Source organism: Vombatus ursinus, unplaced genomic scaffold (assembly GCF_900497805.2).
Source record: "Vombatus ursinus unplaced genomic scaffold, bare-nosed wombat genome assembly UNPS02001419.1, whole genome shotgun sequence".
In the NCBI taxonomy this organism is placed as follows: domain Eukaryota; kingdom Metazoa; phylum Chordata; class Mammalia; order Diprotodontia; family Vombatidae; genus Vombatus; species Vombatus ursinus.
Genome location: NW_020941197.1, coordinates 19,297,961 through 19,308,090, shown reverse-complemented (window position 1 = coordinate 19,308,090; position 10,130 = coordinate 19,297,961). Strand labels below are relative to the sequence as shown.

Below are 10,130 nucleotides of genomic sequence, written 5' to 3'. Positions count from 1 at the left end.
CACTTGAAGACCTAGAGAGCCACATGTGGCCTCGAGGCTGCAGGTTCCCCACCCCTGCTAACCCTTCACTTGGGGAGTAACTACTGACTTAACAGGAAGCTTCTTGATTGAAGAAGCACAAAATACAAAATTAAAGATTATCATCCAACAAATTGTTTTATCTATACAATTAAGGTCTTGGAATAGAGAATCACTCAGGTTTCTTCCAAGTGCAAATCTAATGAATCTAGATATATCACTATGTGTATATATGCATCTATGTTAATTTATGTATTAGGTACGTAAGTGCATATTACATACTTATGAATATAGACACATACTTATACATTCAAATTGAACTATGTTTTCTAGTTATGGGTGGCACAGTTTATGAGAGGTGATTGACAAATTGGATCATGTCCAGAAGAAAAAGTTAGGATAGTGACAGGTTTAAAGCCACTGTATATGAAGAACTGTGGAAGAAACTGAGGAGATTTTTGATACCTGTCTTCACACATCAGAAACCCATTCTAGCTAGGTGACACCATACCAGGTTTCTTATCTTATATAACAATTCACTATGAAATCAACACCTACCCATTCCAAGCACCTCACTACTTCTTTTGCTGGAGCAGTACCCTATGCTGCAATCTGTACCACTTTCCACCTCTTATTCTTGCTCAGGGAACAGTAATCGAGAGGTGATAGATTCAAAGTAAAGAATGAAGCAAATATTTTTGGACATGTTTATTGAAGGATTTTGTTTTGTTTGACTTAGCATATATGTTTTAAGGATTTTTTTCATTGGTGGAGGGTAGAAGAGAAAATAAATGTTGGTAACTGAAAAACAAATCTATAAAGCAATATCACCATTGCCACTGCTAAGGTTGTGACAGCCTACTGCTCTATTACTCCATTTACAATTTCTGTGACTGCTTATGCCAAACTCCTTCTTCCTGTGCACTACTACCCTATATGAATTATATCCCCTTGTGAAAATGTAAGCTCCTTGAGGTCAGGACTTGTCTGACTTTTGTATTTGTGTTCTCAGTACTTGATACTGTGCCTAAAACATGATGTTTAATAAATTTTGATTGATAGATTCTCATGTTGAAGGGGTATCAAATATTGCATATTATATAGAAGGGAGAAAGAACAATGGGTGGAGTTATATTTTATTTTATTACAGGGAGAGACTTTTTGAACAACTGGATCTGTTTAAAAAATTGGAACAAATTCCAACTCAGAATAGTGTGCTTCATAGCTGACCATCTGTCAAGGAATGTGCAGAAATGATTATTAGTTTGAGATAAAGGGTGGTGCATATAATGTTAAAAGGCCATTCTGCTCTAAGATTCTATAGTTCTATGAGTTGTCATTCCAAATTACAAGTGCAGATGTTCTTAAGGGAAAAAAATGACTACATTATAACTGCAGAGAGATAATGTACTGGCCAAAGCAATAATTTCAAGTTCCCAAGTTTTCTAAAACTATCTGTTTGTGTGCCAGAAGAAAAACAAAAGATAAACTTTTAAGGACAAGATAATAAAAACGGAAGTCCTTTAAGTCATGAAGAACTACTTTACAAATTATAATATGATATAACTAATATGTATTGAGTTCTTCCTTTGTATGGGAGTTGAAGATACAAAATTTGGATGCTACATCACCTCTGACCTCTAGAGGCTATACTGTAGTGGGGAGATAGGAAATACAGATAATGATGATAATGTTTAGCATTACATAAGTCCATAAGTTGCAAAACAATGCACAATGAGATTTGAGGGGTTGGTTGAGGGTAACAGAAGAGTTATTACCAAATCAGGAGATGATGGAAAGATTGGGGAAGAAGTAAAACTTGAGCTGGGCTTAAAGGGATGGGTGGATCTTGGGTAATGAAGCACAGCTGTCTAAGACCTAACTACACCAACTGCTTCTCACCCAAATTGCATCCCTTCTTTGCATCTTTCACAGTCCCTGAGGGGAAGAGAAAATGAGAGTTCTGATTAAGGTGACAGTGACAAAGGGCACAGAAGAACCCAGCTCTCCTTATTATATTTAAGTAATGATCTAAAATAGGGCCCCTATTGGAAAATGATTAAGAAATTCAAAGAGAAATATTCTGACAATGCCTCCATTATACTGTGCCCCAGTGAGACCATATCAGTTTTATTGTATTCATTTTGGGCATGACATTTGGGAAGGACAAAATTGAAAAATGATAAACTGGGATAAATCCAAATACAGATAATAAACACAGTGATGGGATTAGAAACTATGGCGCATGGAAATCTGTTGAAGGTGTAGGAAGTTTATTCTGGAAAAGAAAGAGTTATGGAACACATGATAGCTTTCTTCGAATATATGAATGCTATCACAAAGAATGAAAATTAGATTTTATTTAATTTGAGTAACTAGAACTAGGAACAATGGGTGGATTCACAGAGAGGTAGAATTCAATTCAGTGTGTGAGATAATCTTCTCTATTCTATTTTTTCCTTTCCCTTTCTCCTAGTACATACCACTTTCTCATTCCTCCATTTTTTTGAGGTCATCCCAATATAATCAACTTAGATTTATGCCCTCTGTCTTTATAGAATCCATCTACCTGCCCAGATAATGATAAGGTTCTTAAGTATTACATGTAATCAACTTCCATATAAGAATGTAAACAGTTTAACTTTATTGAGTCATGGTTATCTTTTCATGCTTCTCTTGAATCTAATACTTGAGTGTCATTTTTTTTTTTATTCAGATTGGATCTTTTCATCAGGAGTGCTTGAACATTGTCTGTTTCATTAAATGTCTACTTCCCCCCTTGAAGGCTTGTATTCAGTTTAGTTATTCTTGGTTGTGATGCTAGTTCCTTTACCTTTCAGAATATAATAACCCAAGTCCTCTGGGAAACTGCTAAACCTTGAGTGATTCTGATTTGGCTCAATGATATTTGAATTATTTCTTTCTGCATGTTTGCAGTAGTTTCAACTTAATCTGAGAATTCTGGAATTTGGCTATAATTTTACTGGGAATTTTCATTTCATTCATTTTATTTCATTCAGTCACCTCCCTTTTTAGGAGGTGATTGATAGATTTTTTTAAAAAAATTCTATTTTACCCTCTGGATCTAGAATATCAGGGCAGTTTTTCTTTATGATTTCTTGAAACATGATGTCTAGGTTTTGGTTTTTTTTTTTCCATAGCTCTCAGGGAGTCCAATAAGATTTAAATGATCTCTTCTTGATCTAATTTCCAGGTTAGTTGTTTTCCAGTGAGATATTTCATATTTTCTTCTCTGTTTTATTGTTTCTTGATGTCTTATGTAGTCCTCAGATTCTACTTGCCTAATTCTACTTTTTAAGGAATATTTGTTGTGAGTTTTTTAACCTCTTTTTTCTAAGGAATTATCTGTTCTTTTTAAGGAATGATCTTCTTCAGTAAATTTTTGTACCTTTTTTCCATTCTGTTCTGCCTTTGCAGGATTTTTTTTCTTCCATGAGTTTTTGTGCCTCTTTTACCATTAGGTCAATTTTTAAGGTGTTATTTTCTTGAGTATTTTTTGTTTGCCTCTTTTACCAAGATGTTTACCTTCTTATAATTTTCTCACATTACTCTTATTTTTCCCCTATTTTTTCTCTGTCATTTTTATTTATTTCTTTAACTGTTCTAGGAATTCTTTTTTTGGGATTGAGTCGAATAAGCATTTTTCTTTGAGGCATTGTTTGTAGCTGTTTTCACATTGTTGTCTTCTTCTGAGTTTATGTCTTGGTCATTCCTGCCACCATCGCACCTTTTTACGGTCGAGTTTTTTTTTTAATGTTTGCTCATTTTTCCAGCCTATTGCTGGATATTAGACTTTATAGTGAAATTAGGCTCTGCTCCTGAAGTGAGTGTGTGTGCATGTGTGTATGGAGGGGGAGTGGTTAAATCACTGTCTCAAGCTTCACACTTTTTCATGCTGCTGTTTTCAGAGATAGTTCTGAAGGTTTTCAAGTTTTTAGTGCTTCCAAGATGATGTGATCCTGGGAGAGGTATGGCCTCTCCTCCTCTGGTATACGCTACATTTTTTTTTTTATCCAGGAAAGGCTTCTCCTCTCCTGCAGCTGCAAAATATAGTGCTGTTCTTAGCCATAGAACTGTGACCAGGGCCCCTGCTCCCTTGGGACTGACCATAAGTGTTCCTCTTCACCATGAAACTGTGACCTAGAACTGATTATTGCAATAGAATTGCCAATCAGCACCAGCTGAAGCTGATGCCAACAAAGGTTTCCCCTGTAATTTCTTTCTATCTAGTTGTCTGACCCCCTTATGTCTCTGGACTGAGAGCTCCCAAAGCTGCTGCTGGTAGTGTAACAGCCACCTCCAAGGCCCACTGCTGGTGCTACATAAACACGTGCTCTGGGTTAACTTCACCCTAGTGTTACAAACCTTTCCTGCAAAACTCCTAAATTGTCTTAGGCTGGAAAACAAAATCCCTAACCCTGACCTTTTGTTGTCTCTCCCATTACAAAATTTAATTTGTGTCACTATTTTAAAATTAAAAGGGAAGGTTGGAAGAGTTCAACAGAGTTGGTGCCTGTGTTCTGTCATCTTGGCTTCATCCCCCTCTCAGTTTTTAAAAATTATTTTTATCAATTAGCAGCCATTTTTTCTTTTCCTCCCCATCCCTCCACTAAAAAAGAAAGAAAAAAGGAAAATGAGAGAGAGAGAGTGAAACAGAGAGACAGAGAGACAGAGACAGAGACAAAGAGACAGAGAGGGAGAGAGAGAGAGAGAGAGAGAGAGAGAGAGAGAGAGAGATTCTTTTCTTAGATGTAGAAAACTTCTGATATAGAAATTCCTTCTGCCAATATAGGTGACAACTTACCTTAACCTTATGTCTGATAGTGTCCTGAGAGTTTAAGAGACTTGCCTGTAGTCACAAAATCACTTTGTCAGAAACATGACAAATTTATTTCTGCTAACTCAAAGGAAGTCATTCATTATGACAAGCTACCTCTCGAATATATTATATTGCAGTAATTCCTTTTTTCTATCATTCAAATATTCCAGAAAGGAAAATGATATTTGTCTAGTGTAACCCATTCTTAAAGAAGCCATCATATCACCAGTCTATAGTTTGAAGAATCTAGTGCCTTCTTCTTTTTTGAAAACTGGGAAATTTTCTCTCTTTCTGACTTGTGGCCCCTCTCCTATTTTTCATGCCTTTTCAAAACTCATTGACAGCAACTCAGCAATCATATCTACAAATAATTTCCATTCCCTAAAAACAGTATTTCATCAAGGCATATAAATCTGAATAAATTGAGAGGTGCTAGGTGATTTCTTATGGCTCTCGTCTCTCATTCATGCATTTCAATTCCCTGTTCACTAACTTCTTTTCATCCTCAGTCTGAAGATCATTCTCCTTGATAGAGAAAAACCAAAGCAAAGTAAGATTTAAAGAGCTGAACCTTCTCTTCATTATCTATCATCATTATCCAATCTACCTTGAGCAGTAGTCCTAGAAAATCTTTGATATTCCTCTTTTCCATAACCAAGTTAACAAAATTTCCTTTTTCATACTGTCCTTAGCATTCATCATCTAAATTGTGCCATCAGGTTGCAGCATAAAAAGAATGAGTCACAAAGGAAAAAAAAAGACAAAAAAGAGCCCACTGACCATTGACATATCCCATTCTACTTTCAAATTTAAATACTTTTAAATCATTAGAAAGTTGTTTCTGTTTTTAGTTTAGTTTAGTTTCTTTTTCTTCCCAAAATCAAAACTTATATTGCAATTTTCACTTACTGATTCTATTTCTACCCTCTGGGGATAAGCAGGACAAGTTTAATACCTGTTCTGCATCACAGACTTTGAAATATGTGAAGCCAACTATCTTATCTTTCATATATCTTTTTCCCCCATAAAGGTCATGAAAACAGCTGCAACAGGCACTGTGGAACACTTAGAGTTTGGTCAGAAATCAAAGACACCAAGGTCATCCACTGCATCCCCATCCATCATCTGTCATCTAGAATTTTGTCTTGCTACTGGACTTCAATGACTCTGGAAGAGAGAGTGAGGCTGACAGCTTTGTGCAACTCTGCCTCATTAAAATCCAACTCATGCACAAGTCAAGACATCACTCTGTGATGTCATTGGTCCTCTTCAAAACTGAAGGATGAACAACAACAACAAATCTGTTCTCTCAGCTAAGAAGACTTGATTCCTTCACCTTATCCTCATATGACATGATCTCAAAGCCCCTTATCATCTTATTTACTTTTCTCTATCTATTTTCTACTTTATCAATTTCCTTCTCAAAATATAGTACCCAGGAATAAACATCATATTCCATATTTTGGTATAACAAGAACAGATTAGAGTGGGAATATCTGCTCCCTAAAGTTGGACCCTATGTCTCTGCTAATGCAACCTAAACTTGCTTTCATTTTTTACCTCTTATACCTCACTGTTGACTCATATGAAGATTGTAACTGACCGAAATCCATAAATGCCTTTTTCAGACGATCTGTTCCCTAAACTCACTGTCCACATCTCAAATTTATAGGGTTCATTTTTTTACCCATATCTAAGACTACTTTCATTCCTATTAAATTCCATCTTATTAGATTTGGTATAATATTCTGGTTCTGACTATATTATCCAGAGTTAGCCATCCATACACCTTCTCAGATATGCCATCTATAAATTTGGTAATAATATCATGTATGCCATTATCTAAATCACTGATGAAATTGACAAATAGCAAAAGGTATGTAAATTTCTGGGACACTTCAATAAATACCTCCTTCCAAATTAACATTGATCAGTTACTGACTACCTGTTGGGCCAGGCCATTGAAGCAGTAGTGAATCCATCAATTATAGTGATGTCTAACCCAAACCTCTCCCTCTTGTCCCCAAGAATAGTACAAGAAACTGTGTCAAATGCTTTGTTTAAATCTAGGTAAACTTTATGCATAGGCATACACAGAATGTGATTCAGGTATACCCAGACATAAGCCATACACATGGTCCATCTGTGTGCGTGTCTATAATTATGACTGTAGCATTACACTGATTTACCAATATAATAACCTTGAAAAGATCAGCTAATTTCTCCTCTACCTAGGAGATGCTAGGTTCCATGTTCATAAGAGACTGATCAGTGTAGCTTCTGAATTTGAGGGTTTATGTTTACAGTTGGGAAAACGAAGGGAGTCAGAATTCTGCAACAATTTGAGACCACGGTATCCGTGAATACAGCAATCATAAGTTGGATAACTAAGAATATTCATAAGGGTTGTTGGTAAAATTTTTTGCTGTACATCAGCAATGTAGGATTATATAAAGAGTTTAAAGGCTCAGCTCCCTCATTTGCCAGATGAGGAAATTGAGGTTGAGTGTCTGACTCAAGGTCATGCAAGTCGTAAGGAGCGGAGCTAGAATTACATAGGGCCTTTAACTTCACACTTGGTGCTTTTTGTATGGCATGGTACCTCCTTTGTTTGGATTCATCATTCAACTCAGCTGGTTTTGCCAGTTTCCCTTCAGGAAAAAAATATGTCTAGACTAATCAGACATTCTCACAGGTGATACAATTTATCTCACATGAATAGTAATTATTATTATTATTACAAAGAGAAGAAAAAGATAAAAAAAGAATAACATAGCATTTATATAACACCTTAATGTTTGCAAAGTGCTTTGCAAATATTATCTCATTTTATCCTCACAACAACCTTGAGATAGAGGTGCTATTATTTTCCCCCATTTTACTGAAGAGGAAATTGAGACAGACTTTGATTATGTGACTTGCCCAGGGTAACAGAGCTAGTAAGTGTCAGAAGCTAGTTCTGAACTAAGGCCTTCCTGGCTCCAGGTCTACATTCTTATTCATTACACCACCTAGCTACCTCACCAGAAATAGATCATTTTTGTCAAGTTCTTTGACAACTGTCAGTTGAATTTCCTTCACATTCTGAATTCATGTCCCCGGTATTCATGGCAGGTGGACAGATTACCTACTCAGTGCCACCTAGTATCAACTGCCAACAACCACTCATTTCTTCTTGCATTGAAATATGTTAGACTTACTCTTTCTTACTGGCACTTATGGGTCCTTGTAACCATTCTCTGGATAATTAAAATCTGTTTTCTTCTCAGAGGGTCTGACTTCCGACTTCTATCTTCAAAGGAAAGAGCCTTGAAAGTACTGTATATTCTTCAGGCTCTTTGGTTGTTTTTCTTCCTTCTCTCAGTCACATTCTTCCACCCTTCACCCTTTTTTCCTTTATTTTCTCACACTTGTAGATGATTATACTTATAGTAGATAACTAAAACTTCTACCTTGCCCCTTTCTTGTTCCAGTGTCTTAATCAATCAACAATTCTTTATTGCACATATATGGATTCCTTTCCACCTCTTTAGATTTTTCTTTTTATTTTTTTTTCCTTTTCCTATTGTACTACAACCTACATTCTTTCAAGAAATTTACTATACTCCTTTATAACTGGAAAAGAGTGAAGCTTCCTTTCAGTTTATTTATCTTATCTTAAAATAAGCAAAACAACCTGCATTGTGAGAGTATATAGTTCTTCCTTGGCATCAGCAGAACTACATACATTGTGGTCTCTGCGTATCACTGGAATATTTTCCTTGCCCTTCATACTTACTGAAATTGAGATCTTCAGCTCCCTATTACCTATACTTGCTAACTCTCACAGCTAAGTCTTTTGCCAAATTTCCTGTTTGATGTTTTCTAGAAGCTTTATATTGGATTCTTCTTCCCAGAGCTTTATTTTTATTGAATTTACCCATCATTTTCTGGGTTTCCCACTTTTTTCTGATGATATTTGTTACTACTTGCACAGCTGTATTTGATATACAACTGCAAATTCCTGCCAATGCCATAATGTAACTAGTAACTGCCCTAACCTTGCTTATATCTTGTATATATAAATCCAACTTCCAAACCTCTTCCTTTTTCTCCTCTCCTTTCATTTCTGGGTGACTATACTTCAGGCACTTAAGATGCCCATTTTGCCTCTTTCCTGTTCCATAGTCTCAATCAATAATCATTTCTTACATATATACTATCTGCCAGGCATCATATTAGGCACAGGGGATACAAAGACAAAACAAAACAAAATAAAAAAGAAACAATCCCTTTTTTCTACCAGTGAACATACCTTTAATTTAAGGGGGCAATATATATGTTTAAGAGTATATTCAGAATAAATGCAAAATAGCTTAAGGAAGAAAGGGATTAACACTGTACATGGGGTGGAGGAGTTCACAGAAGGAGGCGCTTGAGCTGAGTCTAAAATGTCATATGTTTCTCTAGAGGGAATGAATTTCAATTATGAAGAAGTCAGTATAAAGGTACAGAGATGAGAGATGATATGCCACGTGTGAGAAGGTCAGTTTGATTGGACCATAGATTGCAAGAAATTAAGTAATGAATAATGAGGATGAAAGGTGTTATGATACTCATAAGGATTTCATGAAGCAATGGAAAACCTTGAAATGCCTTCTAATATATGAAAGATTAAATTTTGTTCAGGATGGTTATTGTGTTATATTTTGAAAATAATTTTAATGATATTTTGTTTCTCATAATACTATAGTATCCTCTGTATTCTTCCTTCCCCTTCCTAAGAGTCATCTCATATCATAATATTTTGGTAGAGAGAGAAAAGAAAGTCAGCATAATTGATCAATACATTGAAAAACTCTGAAAATATATCCAATATATAACCCCTCAATGGATCTCTCACCTCCATGAATGGGTAGTGTGGGGGCGTCATCTTATATCTCATTATTCAAGTCACATTGGATCTTTATAATTTTGTTATATTTACTTTTGATTTTTTTGTTGTATGATTGTCCTTTCCATTTACATACACATACCATAAATAGTATTTTCTGGGCTCTGCTTACTTCATTTTCCATCAGTTCACATGAATCTCTTTATGTTTCTCTGTATTCAGTGCAAAAATCATTTCTTACAGCACAGTTTTATTCCATTATATTCATGTTGGTTGGTTGTTATCCTTCACACTCAAAGAGGAGCAAAATGACATCACTATGTCAGGGTCAAGGTACAGTGTGTCTAACTGTGGCTGATCAGAACAATATGAACTCTGTAGGCTGTACCACAGGCCAGG

At 35.7% G+C, this 10,130-nt stretch overlaps 1 pseudogene; it reads right to left on the bottom strand.

The window, feature by feature from the left end:
* Positions 1 to 9,770, bottom strand: part of LOC114046415 — a 30,873-nt pseudogene extending 21,103 nt beyond the window's left edge.
* Positions 9,771 to 10,130: the final 360 nt, after the last annotated feature.